Source organism: Temnothorax nylanderi, unplaced genomic scaffold (assembly GCF_030848795.1).
Source record: "Temnothorax nylanderi isolate EJ_2023f unplaced genomic scaffold, tnyl_v1.0 TNYL_tig0029_pilon, whole genome shotgun sequence".
Taxonomy (NCBI): Eukaryota; Metazoa; Arthropoda; class Insecta; order Hymenoptera; family Formicidae; genus Temnothorax; species Temnothorax nylanderi.
The window spans coordinates 1331846-1344506 of record NW_027249091.1 but is presented as its reverse complement, the minus strand read 5'-3'; the positions used below and the strand labels follow the sequence as shown (position 1 = coordinate 1344506).

At 39.3% G+C, this 12661-nt stretch overlaps 1 protein-coding gene across 2 annotated transcripts in view; it reads left to right on the top strand.

Annotated features, from left to right (window-relative positions):
• The window catches only part of Blo (bloated), a 116218-nt gene that overhangs the window by 50846 nt on the left and 52711 nt on the right, over positions 1-12661 (top strand). The gene's annotated exons all lie outside the window — the stretch shown is intronic.

Here is a 12661-nt window from a genome sequence, read left to right as displayed (position 1 = left end):
TGCGAGTACTACTCGCGAAGCATCGCGAGACGGGGAGAGGGAGGCTCTCACTCGGCTAGCTCTCACTTTCACGGAGTCGCCGTGACCGAGATAAAGATGGTAGCGGGCGCGTTGCTACCACCATACGGTGGACTGACCGCTAACGTCTCTGCACCATATATGGCTGCCGTGTGTGCACCACGAGAGCGTACACGCACGTACATATGTACCGTACCGTATATAAAACGTGCGTTACGTGCATGCACGTGCACCGCGGCACAGGCACAGGTAGCCGTCCGGCATGTCGACAGATCCGAAAGGATCGATAGATCAGTCCTTTAATTACGACCTGTACGCACAACCGCGGCCTCGGCTGTGCGCGCCAACGATTGGATCGCCGCGCCGTGTGTGCCCTACTGGTACACATGACGCGTCACGGTGTGCGCCGGCTGGATGTTAATCAAGGTGTAACCTCGTATTTGGTGATGCTGATCGCATCAGTCGTTCGGCTTGAAAGCTCGGCATACGTATGTGATGTCAGCGACAAAAAACTTTCTTCTCCAAAACTCGAATTTATTATAACTTTCTGATTCAATTGTACAATACATTTAGTATATTTGTATTATTTGTTAATCCTATTTTATTTATTAATTAACAATGAATTAATTAATTAATAATTATAATTTTATATTAATCGTAATTCGATGGAAAATACAATAAAAGATAATTTACATTAAAAAATATTGTTAATAGCATAAAGACAAAAAGAATTACTAAAATAACGTTTATAGCATTACTTATTCTTAATACAATTACTATTGAATTGATTTTTAACGCAGGCGACTAGTTTATAGCGCGAGGTAATAACATAATAATGCAAGGCAATTTTAGACTAGAGAGTAATCTTTCATTAGCACTTCCTAAATTGTCATTTTGATAGAACAGTAGGCTGATTAAAATGCGCATTCGTTAGCGACTAATTTAACGATGATAAAAATAAATGTTCCAGTCTTCTATTATACATGCTGTGTTGTAAACACACCAAACACAATATACCATAAAAGACGCACAAGTCAGATGCAATAGAATATTGCCACTGGTTATCTCTCCCTCTCTCTGAACCGAAAAATAGGGGGAGCTCATCTTTCCCGATTTATTATCTCGCACCGGGCGGTGCTAAATAAGAGAAAGAGAAGCTGCAAAGAATGGCAAATAAGAGACACGGAGCAACGATACACCGTTCGACACGATTAATCCGCGGATTTACGCGGGCTTTATCGGCGTATACATTGGAATCTCAGGATACAGAAGGTGGTCAATGCGGCCGAGCAGGAAGGTAGTCACGATGCAGGGGCGAGCATTATTTCAGAAGGGAAATCTGACTCCTGCGCAATAAAAGATGCTGAATTTCATAATATCTCATCGAGAGAGGCGGCGGCGGCGCCGACGGTGAGCCGAGAAGAAGGCCCTACGTTCTCGCACAAAGAAACTAGCACGCGAGAGAGATGACCTCTTTCTCTCTTTTTCTCCCCTTTTTTCTTGTTTTTTTCATTTTATATATGCACATTCTAAGACTATATATATATATATGTCTCTGTTTATACACAAGATTCTGTTTGTACGTCGCGAATGATCGCGACCGTATAGAAATCGAAAGTGGATTCTTAAGATTTGCCATAAGTGGCACCGATCGCTCGCGAGGACCTGTCCGTACCCTATATGGATTCGTCGCAGATCCACCGATCTATCCTTCGATCTATTCTCGATTATGACTCACATACCCGGCGCCACTTTTCTCGCGGTTCTCACAAATTTGCTGAAAGAAGATTCTACCGATGTTTCCTTATAAAATTTTTTTAAATTTTATTTATATTATATGCATATTATTTTGTTTGCACATATATATGTTTCTTCGAGATTTTTAAATGTTTTTATTTTTTGTAAATTTATATTCTCTAAAGAAATAAAAACATGACATTTAAGAAAATGTAAACTTTGAAAAATATAAAATTTTAAGGATATAAATAGCAATGCTTAAAAACCGTATTAAAATACGATCTTTCAGCGACGAAAAATTTACATGTTAAACCGGTTCATTTGTCACAGATTTTGCATAGTCCGACCAAGAACAAGTGAGTGAATATATTTCTTTAGTGTCTTTTTAGTCCTCATTCGTTTCGTCCTCGTGTTTTGTCCTTTTGATTTAACAAGCATTTCCATTTTATCGCACGAGTAAAAGACGAAACATTCAAGGCAAAACGGGCACCTGTCGCAATTAATTCGCGATGTTAATTCGCAACTTTGTTATACGTGTTTTTCTATACATAGTTTTCGAGGTCCCCATAATATCCTTAAGTATGGTTAATAGAATTCTGTAATTTGGTATTTATTCTTTCAAAAATATCGGAGAAGTTGATAGATTGTTTAATTATAGATAATAAAAAATTTAATAATTTGACAAACATTGTATGATATAACTTACATATGGGGCATTCCATGCCAAATCGACCAGGGTTTGACCCTCGACCTCTCGGATTTGGTCGGGGATTCTTTATGTTATTGTTCCACCACTAAGATGCACTCTGGATTTTTTTAGATTTTTTTTAAAACAATTGATTTAGTTATATTTTTTTAAACCGACATATCGATGGTCACAATTTAAAAATCTGATAAAATTCTCAAAAATCCTGTGTCAGATATCAAAATTTTTAAGCCTAGGCCCAAAGTGGGCCGGCGTTGGCTTCTAATTTTTTCGAGCTTTTTTCGAGTTTTTTTCGAAAAAAATATTGAAAAAAATTAGAAGCAGACGTCAGTCGACCACTGTAGGCTGTTGCTTAAACATTTTTTATATACAACACAAGATTTTTGAGAATTTTTGAGAATTTTTTTGAAGCGATTTTCCAAAATAAAAAAAATCGCGTCGGAAAAATCTGAAAAAATCCTTAATTACCGGCTTAATTACCGATAAAAATATTGAAAATTATCCAATTACATTCAGATGGATAATCGTATATGCGTAATCGAAATTAGATTAATCAAGTAATCCCTAAACGAAACATGTAACAATAATTCTCAGAGACATCAGGAATTTGTAGTTATAAGTCACGAGTCGTTATGCCAACTCGGCGGCGCGAGCGTTGTCAACGAGAAAATGCGAGACTTACGAGTCGCGTGGGGACCCCGTTCCTGTGTTAAGCTACTTAATGCTGGATTACCTGCTGCCACTTGAATAGCTCGCGCCTGCATGTGACACAGAATTAGCAGACTGCAACAGCTTATTCCGCTGCTTGCTCTCGATCATGTCTTCGAGAAACGCGTTTCTATCAGCAAAAAGTGTAAATATCAAAAAATACAGGCCTGAGGCGCATTTTTACAAAAAGATTAATTCGTTTATAAGATGTTTAAAAGAATATTTAGACATATAATTAAATATATGATTAAAAGTATTTAATTAAATATGTATATCAGCGTGTGAATTTTATCGAATTGTATTATAATAATTTCTACAAAAGTATAAAACCGAAAAAAGATATAACATATTAAAACAAAAATTTTCTAAATTTGTTAATTATTAATATTAAATAATAATAATAAATTATATCGATTGTTCTACTCTTTTTAGGTGTCGGTATTCTTACTAAACACAAAAAGCATCAAACACAGTATATCGTTCCGGTTTCTTTTTACGATTGTCTGATTATCGTACATCACTCTGATAGCCTTCCGACAGCCAGAGGATATTTGCATCAGTTGCGGCGTAGCCGATCCCTCCTCCTACACAGAGAAACTTCACATTTAACCGAAAGGAATTCAGGACAATGACTACTATGAAGTCTTATCGTTACGGCCTAGTGTTTCCAGTCTCGTTTGAGCTATACCATGAATATTATTATGCCAATCGCATAAATTACGATATCTACGGCGCGGTAGACGTTTTACCGAATATGCTCCGATTTCGGGAAAGTGAAATTGCCGAGAGAAATATTTGCACTTGCTCGGCGTGTCGGATAACGAGTCAGTATATTACGTAATAAATGTCGTGCACGGTTTTCGTGAACGGCCGGAGTCGAGAGAAACGCGTGGAGAATATACTTAATGACAATTTTACGAGAACGGTTCTACCGTGTTCATAAAGGTATCAATGGTATCATACACCGTGAACTTTTAATACGATTGCACGATATGAATTTGCTAAGAAAATTCTTAAACGGCCTCTCTATATAATTTCGCTAATCGCGTAAGCTACTTAGTGACGTATTAAATGTTGGCAATAATTGAGCAACAGGTTTGCGGGGTTGTTAGCGTTTGCCTTTTACTTCTTTTATGTCCACCTTCTCTCCTCATTATGTACGATCTTGTTCCACCTACACGAACGTCGCAATATTTTCGTAACCAGCCGCAAGACGCGCCGGTCCGCGTCCCGCGTAGAAGAAGATTATTCGCGCCGAACGAATTTCGAAATGCGCTTATCTGTAGAATTCTTTTGTCGCTCGCCGAGAGAGTTACTGCCCCGCCGCGCCGCGGCCGCGTCGTCGTCGTGGACCGGCGACTGCTCTCGAATGCAGTTCTGGGCTCGGCACGGCGCGGCTCGGCTCGGCTTACCGTTCACACGCTGCAAATTCACGAGAAACAAAACGGAACCGTACTTTCAATATCGCCTTCACCTGCAGAACGGCAGCGCGGAGCCCGGCACGCCGTTCGCCAGCACACACGTGTGCGCCGCGTTCCGCGCGCGTGGTAACACACATGCACCTGCCCGCGCGTAAACACACGTCGGCTGGTGCCGCTATCACGTGCGTCGCACTCTCGGTATCGAGCGCCGATGAACGCGGGACACGTGTGGTAGCGAGGTGTGCGCACAGCACACGTCGAAACCGTAGTCACGCGTTGGTGTTTCACGCTAATGCCTGTGCACCTAGGTCCACGGATCCGTTGTGCATACACGCCGCCGATCGACGTACGACCACGTCCGCGTTGCTGCAGCGCACACGTTCGCATAGTGCAATACCTTTCGCTCCGAAAAAATTACGACGAATAACTCGAATTTGAATTAAGAGCTGATCTCTGCGCAAAAACGCCTTTCTTTGCGATCGGAATTTACTGAAATAAGTCAAACGGGAAGGGATACAGAAAATTTTTAATTAAAAAATTTGCGAAAAAATATTGTTTCACCCATTGCAGAGCATTATACTTTGTACGCATAGTATACCTATTGTAAGAATTTCATATACCATCATTATTTCACTATTTCAATATTTTCCTTAGGGGCTCTATTTCGATTATTACATATTTTAAAGATGTTATGAGTTCATGTGTATACCTATCATTACTGTATACACATTATTATTATTATTATATACACATTACACACAAATGGAACTTTAATGTATACGCCGGTTGCTCAACGATGCACCGACAAACACACAACCGCAAACTTAAACCGCCGACATTCACCGCGTATAAACAGGTATGCGTTCTCGCATAGCCGCTATGATTCTTCGCGAAGAAAACTATTTAGTATCGGCGCACCACAATATCCTCCGTTAAATCACCGTAACTTCCTATTACGTATCTCTTAATTTCTCCGAACGCGAAATAGCAAGTTTACAAATACGTAATTATACCCACAATATAATTTAAATTAATAAATTTAAATCACGAAGATTTTTTAAATAGTTTGTGAATTTAAATAATTGTTACGTAATACACATAATAATTCTATTAATTTTGAAGTGTTCCAGTTTTCTTTTAAGCATGTTTTTCTTTTCTTATCTCTTTGCTAAAGAAAAGAACTTTAAACCTGTACCGGTAGCCACGCCTCTGCCCGCAGTGTAATATCGACGATATATTCGATGGCTACAATATATCTATATATATACGTAAAACGCACGCACACCCTTATACATACACCGACGAGAGCAGCCGTGTGGTGTACACGACTGCGTCACGGTGAAAACGAAACCGATATCTCTGCGGGATCTGCGCCGGCCGAGGTCGGAGGTCACCTACGCGGGGAATTGCTTTATTTAATAAGCCACGGTGGAAGGACGTTAATAAAGCGGCCGGAGATAAATAATGTGGAAAGCCGAGTCCGTTCACGTGTCGCGTCTCCACCTCTTCCCTCGCCACATGAAGAATCCCACCACGGTCCCGTCCCGATGTGCCTCAGTTAAGCAATTCATTGGCAACGAAACATAGGAGAGAGAAGAAGAAGAGAGAGGGGGGGGGGAGAGAGCATTAAAGAAAAGTGTCGATATTTTATTCATTGCTCAGTACCGTCATGCGAGTATCAACCTGCCCGAGGCTTCGCACTACTCTTACTTAAATCCTTTTTGTAGCCACATTAACGCTGAAGGAGAGTTTCATGAACCTCATAAATACAGATTGCAAAACAGACGGTGTTTACGAGGAAGACTTTATGTTTCCACTTGACTGCGGGATACTCGCAAATGAAAAGATTATGTGATTTATGAAACTATAGTAATTATAATACTAGTACGTATAATAACTAGTACGTGTCTTTCGCAAAGTTAATTTAAGCAACACTGTAAGTCTATTATTACATTGTCTCTATACCGTATACATACATGAAATTCTACGTGTAAAATGCGCAATGAAAGGTTACCGCGCTTAACGCATTGCTTAAGAACGTTTTAATCGGAGAAACCGAAACGATCTATCACTTTTTCCATGCCTCTGGAATATCTCAAATGGCCTGTGAACGCGAGAATGGGAAAATGTTAGATAATCATTAACCCAGTGAACTTGACTGAGTGCTTCGCCGCTCTGGGCGAGCAGCACGCAGAAGTACGATGCAATAATCTTACGAAAGAAAAAAAAGATAGCCTGGGAGTTATCGCCAGTCGACGAGAAATTTTCTTATTCATTACTAAAACGTCACGTTATATCTAGATATTTATCTATGAGATTATTACCAATTATTAAAACATTAGTTTTAGCATTTAATATTAAAGCTACATATTGCTATTTGCATTAGGTATATTTATTTCTTATACGCACCTAATATTTTATTTTTAAGCAATATATTAATTGCTCTGCTGTTCACATAAGGGAAAACCCAGATGGAATGACCTAATATCTTTCATTCTCCGCTCTTCGTTTTATGTGAGAGAACGCCTTTGCCTTCGATGGCACGGCGTACGAGCCGAAGGAACGACCTACCACGACCTCGCCCAACTCTCAATATCGCGTCTCGCCGCGCTCAGAACTCGTCTTAGGTCCACACCCACGTGATGTGTACACTGCAAGGTTGCCTCCGCCGGAATGAAAAGAACGCGAATCCTTCGGCTATAAATTCAGCGCGACGCGGCGCAGAATTTCGTTATCGTAAAGTTACTTGTATCATGTACCCGCGCTGACGATTTATGCGGCGAACGTAATTGTTTACGCGCTTATGCACACGCGGTTTTGCATTGCAAACGCGACACGGTCGCGGCGCGATGTATGGCGGTCTACCATCGTCAATTTATTAATTGAAGCCACGGTTTCCGGAACTCATGGTCGAGCAGCTATCGCTGAATCCATAATTATAATGAAATTTATATCTTATCCGTTTAGTAACGGCGGATAGCAAATGGAATTGGAGAGGATAAATCAAACGACAAATTGCAAATTTCAACTTAAATATGGCATTTCTGAGGAAAGAAAAAGGGGAGGGCGAAATGTTAGCGAAAACTTTAAAGTTACTATAGAGACGCTGACAAGTGAAATTTTTACGTAAAATTCACTTTACATTCGCTAATTTAATTTATTACTGTTGCAATTTTAAGAATAACACGTTAATAACGGCACAGTCTGATTCGGCGAGCAATCAAATACTTTCTTCCAATTAACGAAGCCACCATATCTTGCACGCTTGAGGGCGAATGCGGCACGACGCTTTCCATTATTGTCCTATGCGAATCGTATTCGGGGAGGGATAATAACCGGTGGCCATTGTCCGTTCGCCTTATATATCAACTCGGATACATCTGCGGCGCGATAACGCGACTCTCTGTACGCACGCAAGAAAGTGATTACGACAAATTGCCGGTCAGCGAAATCACTTTGTGGCTCAGAAAATTTCGCCAAGAAGAGGCAAGAAGCGTGTGAGCACATATCGGCAAGCCCCTAAATGAATTAGAAACGCGTTGTTGTGCGCGGAAAGGTCAGAGAATGATGGATCTCACCGCGGTTATGAGAAAGATGAGAAAGATTGCATTTTCGATGCAATATATGTTACATGTAGAGATTACTCCACTTATGAAAATATGGATTAAAATCTAGATATGCAGTAATAAATATAAATTTAATTAAAGATAATTTTATTTTATTTTAATATATTAATGTTTGATTTTTATTATTAGCTGGAAATAGAAGAAAGAATATAAATATGAGAAAGTATGAAATCTGTAAGACGTACGAAACAAATAAATTAGTAAAATGGAACAAGTTAATTAACTACGCAAAATTAGCATCGATTGCAACCAATTCCAAGTAATTTAGTTATTTCGGTTCTATGAGTCATATTCAACAGACTGAAATGGCTAGGTTTTACTTTATCGAGAAATTAATCACTGACGAATGTATCTGGCTGCGCATAGTTTTCATTCACGATCGTATTCTTCGTCATTTCGTCACGCAAACTATGGCGGCAGGACAGCGCGAATAATGGTATAATTAAATGCCGCAGAACCGCGACCGCTTTGCAAAACCGCAACCGATTGATTTACAGTAGTCTATGGACAGTCCACGAGCTATAAAATCCCAAGAATTTATTCCAATCATGTATAGTGCGCAATTACCGCCGCTTTCATTTATCCGCGGACTTCTTGACTAAAAAAAAAGATCTAATATCGTTTTTTTTTCTCACCAAAAATAAGTGTTAGTGGTACATAATTTTGAAAGGTGTAAACAATAAAAAATAAAAGAGTTATGATAAATTTGAAATTTGCAGAGGCGTGAAGAAAGGATATTAACGAATGTGAATAATGAACGACGCGGAGAGAAGAAAGATTTATATTTTTTAACTTTTATTATATTTAACAAAATTTCACAGTTGCTTAGACTTCAGTTTTGGAAAATAAAATGCCGTCGAAAAAAAAGAAATTGGAGCCTAATTATTCTCGAGTAACATTAATTGTAATTAGCCCCCAGAGAACCCGTAGATGAAAAGTGCAGTTGACGACAGTTCTAGGACACTGCGGTGTACGCGTCGCACACTCGTAATTAACCGTTGACATTTACTCCACTTCGCGGCGCTCTCCTTTTTCACGGCGCGAGTCCTTCGACTCGCCGTCTTTTCCTTTTTCTTTTTTTTTTTACCTTTTTTCTTCCTGCCATTTCTTTCCCTCCGTCGCGGAAAGGAAAGGGAAGGCCGTGCGAGAAGGCAAGTGCGACTGGCGTGTATACACGTGTGCACATACGTATCTACGCATAGACACGTACGTCGGAGAGAAACGAGTTCGTGTGTCTCGGGACGCGAATTACCTGTTTTACGTGCCGACTGGAACTCCTTGAGAAGTTCGCTCGAGTTTTCGCGTAACGCCAGCCAGCGCGCGAGTTTGAACGTCAGCGGTGCCGAACGGGACCGGTTTATTAAAAGAAACGTCTGAATTTTTCACCAATTGTTTCCACGTAGTTGCAGATAATTGAGGAGATAATTTCATTTTCTTTCGCGATCCATTTTGAGGTCCGCAGTCCGCATTAATGCTAATCGTGAACTATAAATTATTGAAGCAATCTTTTATTGATAATTATATAAGGAATCAAGAGTGATTAAAAAATGAGTTCAGTTACTGATAATTTAGTTTAATAACTAAGCTGAATATTTCTCTGCTTCTTGTTTACGCATGCACGCACTTCCAGATCGAAAACCCGCTCTCTCGCACGAGTTTTCACGCGTTCCTGACGTGATGGCTTATGAAAGAGATGGGGTTGTAACGAGCACGCGAGTAGTTGTAACATCGTTCCGTGGAAGACTCGGTCGGAAGATCCTGATACCGGGCGTGGTAACGGCGGCCGATAAGAAACGATAACTCGTACGCCAATGACAGTGAGCTACGGCTACACCGTGCTCGATGTAGTAACTCATCTGGAGATGGCACGAGACGTTGCGCGATTAATTGCCACGATTAACAGTAATTAATAGAGTTGCTCCGGTAAGCGTGAGCAAGTGCCGTTCCCGTCGAACGTGCGATTTCTTTGCGCGAGCATAGGTATGCACCTTGCGTGCAACATGTTCGCATACACGCGATCGAGAATGTTTCAGAATATCGATCGACTTTTCATCTAATCGTTAAAGGTATGTAAGTATTATTGCGCAATCCTTTCGTTTAATTGATTAATGTATAAAGATATCTTATCCTTTTACATAGTTGATCATAAAAGTATCGACATTTTATTTAATAAATAGTGTAAAAATTTCAATGATTTTGTTTAGGTGACTGTGAAGATATCGAAATCCAACGATATACATACGATCACATATAATGATCTTTAAATAATAGAAAACTATTGAACATTTACTATTAATACTTTTAAATGTTTTTATAGTAGTATTGATATCTGATATATTTAAAAGTGTCATCTCAGTAACAGAGCTAGATAATACATCGCTCTAAAAATTAACTGCGTTTAGGGAAATAAATGGAGAAAAACTTGCTTCATGAAACAGTTTTCACATCTCTGTCAACTTAATCGAGAAACTAAACTGAATATTAATAATCTTATTTTAAGCACAAAGAAAAGAGAATTAATGAGATCGAGCAACGAGATTATCTTACAGAATTCACTTAACAAATTTGAAAGCGACCAACAGGAAATGGTCAACGCGTATTTCCCATAGTGTCCACGTCCCTTCTTGTACTCCCTTAGAATTGGCGTTCACTGGATTCGCGTGGTAATTCACGCGGCGCACGGGGTGCCACAAAGGTCAACGGCGATATAAATAACCGACGATCATTATACTCTCGAGGGGTCCCCCGTGCACGCGCGCGCGTGTGTGTTCCCCATTCGCGCGCGCCACGGTGTCCTCGCTGTTGGCGCACACACATGTATAATTTCTCATTATGCAAATCCACGGTGGACTGTCCACGTGCGTGGTTACCGGCGCGGCACTCCGACGACGAACATTACGAGATCATGCGTGTCGGCACTTCCGCGCTTTGAGCGCGGCACCCGTGCGCCGTTTCTGCCGTTTTACAAAAGGTCCTCGCTCTGCCGCCACCGGTATTCCGCGCGCAGAATTAATGGGCCACGATTTAATAAGCGATTCCTCGTGTGTGTCGTCGGTCTTAAGCGTCTCCTCGGGACATGACAATTAGCACGAGATATAATTACGGATAATGAGATCGGCCGGGGAAAAAACGCTGTGCGGTAAAACCGGGTTCATATATCAGGCATATCTTCTTTCAGATTAACCGAAATGGCGATTTTGAATTATCATATTATGCTGCATTAATGCAAAATGGATGTGACGACAAAAGGAAACAATTCGGAGGATATCTAATAAAAGTTCATATATATGAGAAAATTAATGAACGTCAATTTCCATAGCAACATTGTGCTTAATTTTTAATTAATTTTTAAGCGATGCGACTGAGATAAACGTTATCGGTATGTCGAAAATAATTATCGCGGTGTATAATTATAGTTCGTGCTATATAATTATAGCGTATTATATAATTACGGCCAGCTATTAGCCATTAATTATTATTAGTTCGTCATTTGATAAGCCGCGATATATCGTGCCTTTTTGCTGATCATGTTCGTAATATGCAAGATATATGTGTATCCCGACATTATCGATATATCTATCTGGTCGTATAAGTGTCAGTAGAAATCCGAGAAAGTAGTCGGACACCTAACATACAACGTTATTTTTTTGCGATATGCATCGGTCGTTAAGTGAAGGTGTTTCCGAACTTAATACGGAGATTGGATTATAAAATGTGCAACCTAATCTGGAAAAGTATGCGTAAACCACAGAGACCACATAGCGATTTAAGAAAAAAATAACATGGTTACATTTACGAAACAAAATTAAAATAATTTTAATACAATTTGATTTTAATTCAATTAGTAAAATTGATATAAATTTATATAATGAATAAAATTTGATATAAATTAACTAAACACATTTTTAATCTAATATGCGCATCTTATCTTATTTTTGTGTTTTACTACATTTTATTTTTATTTTACGTATTTAACATGATTTAATCTCTTACGCATTAGCATACATGTTAGCTATAGTATAAAATGTTAAAATATGATCAATTTGTCATTCTTTTTTCTATTAGATCAATAAAAATGTACTTTTTAATCGAATTTTTATTTCGAGTACAATATTCCGAACATAAAGTATCATTATGGAGATAAAACGTTAAGTCCATACGACTTCTATATAGCTATAAATTAATAGCCACATATATGTCCTTGCGGTTTTCAAAGTAGTAATTTAGTGTATTTACGATCAACCTGACGCCGCATTCATTAACAGATGTAAAATTGCCTGAGTTAGTCATTAATATCTACTTTTATTCCGGCGGAGAAGGAATTCCTGAATTTCGTGACTAATATTATTCTTCTTTTCTGTTACAGGTGAGTGATTCAACACGCCTATCCCGCACACCGCGGTTGTTTGCGGTGAGTGAATATTTTTAAATTACCAAAAGCGATC